Here is a 3112-nt window from a genome sequence, read left to right as displayed (position 1 = left end):
CGGGTTCCGTGCCTCCGCGCCGAGGTGCTTCGCGAGTCCCCCTCGGACCCGAGGAGGGGGGCGTACGCGGGTTGGGGGGCCACGCCGNGGGGCGTTCCGAGGGTCTCGGCTCCCCTCTCGGTGTCTGCCTCTCGCCCAGCGCCGGGAGAAGCAGCAACAAGTTTTGCATTTCAGCAATCAATTTCAGCCATTACATTTGCACCAATCAGCGCAGCCCGAGCTCCGGTCCCGGGGCGGGGCTCGCTCTTAAGGTGGTCCCGGTTGCTGGCTGCTGAGGCCCCCGCCATGAACCCGCACTTCGCCAGCTCCCGAGTCCCCCGCTCGGGTTTTGCCTCGGGGTCCGGCGCCAGTGCGCTGGGGGGCGCGCCCTGGCCTCCTGGCGCATCGGGGTGGAGAGGGCGCAGGCGGAGAATGGCGGGAGCTTTGCTTTGTTCGCCCCCCTGCCCACTCACACAGTTCCCAACTCCCCACCCCTAACTGAAGCGAGACCTGCGGGGTGGGCAGGGGGCGGGGAGGTGGGCGGTAAGCGGTGCGGGGCGCTTAGACAATGGGGTCGCCAAGCAAAGCTCGCCGACTCGGCCAGGAAAGTCGCTGAGAGCGAACTGCGCTTCAGCCCCCGGCGCGATCCCTCGGTTCTCCGCCACTGTTTGCCTACTAGTGGCACCCAAGTTATCCGGCCCTCGGATTTTCCTGGAGGTGAAAGCAGACGGGGGACCCCGAAGTTAGGGTTCTCCTCGAAAGACCCGGGCCCTTGCTCACTCCTCCTCAGCAGGGCGCGCACAATCGTTCCCTGTCTGGGGTTCCCCCTTCTCGGTCGCCGGCTTCTGCCCAGGGGAGCCTTAACCACTCGGCCACTTGTGGGGGCGTGCGGGGGTGCACCTCGGATGAACGCGGAGCCGGAGAGAAGACCCGCGCGCAGAGGGGGAGCGGGCCCGCTGGAGGATCCTACCCCGGACACCCGGGCCAAGGCCCAGACCCTCTGCGGGCGGGAGGTTGGCCTCCTTAAGAGATCAATTAAACTGAAGAGGCCAAAGAACGGAATTGGGTTGTGATACTAAAATCAATAGGAGTAATTTAATATCTGCCCTGCTCTTTATGAAATATTTATCCCAATAATCTTAGTTAAAATGTTTAGATCTTCCTGATCCCCACTGAGGCTGAAATCTATCTTGCAATTAGAAGTTGGGAGTTAGTGGGGATGGAGGGTAGGGAAGGTGTTTATTCTGTGTGCCTGCGTGTGTGTATTTTCCTCCCTGAAGTGCGCGTCAGGGAGGAAGGGGGAGAAGGCCTGTAATTTCCCTTGCCATAAAATAGCGCGAGGCGATTTTGCTAGCAGACCAGCATTCTTAGGAGAAGGGGAGGGAAGAAAAAAAAAAGAACTTTCTTTGAAGTGCCCCTGATATCGCTATTAAATCTAAATAAAATTAAGCACGGTGTATAAAAATGCCTTTTCCCCCCACAAAAGAAAGTGTTTATCACCCAAGTCTGTCTAGCGTTTGCTAAATTGCGCATGAAATCTGAAATGAAATAAACGTTATAATAAAACCAACCCCTGAGCCCTTTTTATTTAAAAACCTCAGCTTAAGCACTCCACCGTCGCGGGCGGGAGTTAAAAAGTTACCACGTTGTGTGCACACCGATTCATTGCTCCCGGGAGTCCCTGCTGGGAAAGCACACTTTGGGTGTTACAGAGCCAAAATGCCAGGAACACGGGCTCAACTTGGGGAGGCGAGGACAGCGAGCAGGGGCTCTTGAGGGACTCCGGAAGAAAATAACACCCCTCCCAAAAAGAATAAACATAAAAACGAGCAATAAAAACTTGCAACTTTGAAACTCTGGGAGCTGAAGCTTGCTGGGATCCAGGGTCCTTCCTGGGACCTTTCTGTGGTGGATGTCTATCCAGATATTTTTTTTTTCTTTTTGAAATTAAAAATGAAAACGACCCCCACCAAAAATGGGGTCCATAAAGAAGCATCGGGCAGAAGTATTTGTACAGGGCGGTGGAGTTTTAAAAGGATTTTTCTGCAAGATCAGGTTGTTGGTCTGTGATTAAATATTGATTTTGTGTAATTAGTTTTCATGTGAACTATCCTCTTGCTGATAGCTTAGAGGTTTCAGAACTAGAAAGAAATGGAATCGGACATGGAAATTATTACTTAGCAAAGTGACAGGGAAGCGAGAGCCGGAAAAGACTGAGGCTTGGCTGGTTCAGGCACAAAGAAATAAAGGTGCTGGACAGGCCTCCGGCGACCCCACCCCCACCCCAGGCCCTGGGCCGGAGCAGGGGAGACCCCGAGCTTCCTGCTCAGGCAGGAGACCACTAGAGGGGATGGTGGCCAGGGGGAGGACGGGTTTGGGCAAAGGCCCATGCAAAGCCCACGTCACCTGGTCGCATACCTCGTCCAGAGCCACTGGGTGCTGGGTGGCTCAGCAGGCCCTCTGTGAAGAACATCACGTCTCCTTGTGTGTCTGGGGGGAATGGTGGCAATCGGGACCTATCTGGAGCCCTGGGTGGGCCAGGGCAGCGGGAAGAATGGCCCACAGACCTGCCGACCGGGGAGACCCCGGTTGGGGCGTGTCCCAGGCCCAGGCATGACTTCACACGGGGGTGAGGGTCCCCTGAACACCTGGGCAGGTTTCCTGTGGAATAACTGTGTGCTCCGGGGGGGTGGAGGGAGACTATTTTTCTGGGGCTGTTTCCAAGAGTTCAGTCTACAAGGTGTGTGAGTGTCTGAAAGGAGGGTGTGTTGAGGCCTGGCTGGCCTCCCTTCAGGATGTGTCTGGGTCATTTTTCCCTAACACTACGAGTGTTGTGCGGGTGTGCGACGTGTGTCCGCGTCTTCGCCTGGGTGGGCGCGGCGGGGCACCTGTGTGTGTTTGGGTACATGCCTTCACAGGCCTCTGGGTGTCTCCGTCAGTGTCCCCCGGGGGGAGGTGCTTTCTGTCCCCACCCCTATGCCTCTATGTGTGTGCACGCCTGTGTTTGTACCTACAGCTGTGCGTGCCCACGTCTCTGCTCGAGCGTGTACACTTCCTCTGTGAGTATGAGAGTGGACATCTGTGCCCGTGGATGTGCTGGCGTGGGTGCCTCCGCGGCGTGGGCGCCCCTGCG

Source organism: Crocuta crocuta, unplaced genomic scaffold (genome assembly GCF_008692635.1).
Source record: "Crocuta crocuta isolate KB4526 unplaced genomic scaffold, BGI_CrCroc_1.0 scaffold348, whole genome shotgun sequence".
Classification (NCBI taxonomy): domain Eukaryota; kingdom Metazoa; phylum Chordata; class Mammalia; order Carnivora; family Hyaenidae; genus Crocuta; species Crocuta crocuta.
Note: the sequence above shows the minus strand (reverse complement) of the source record.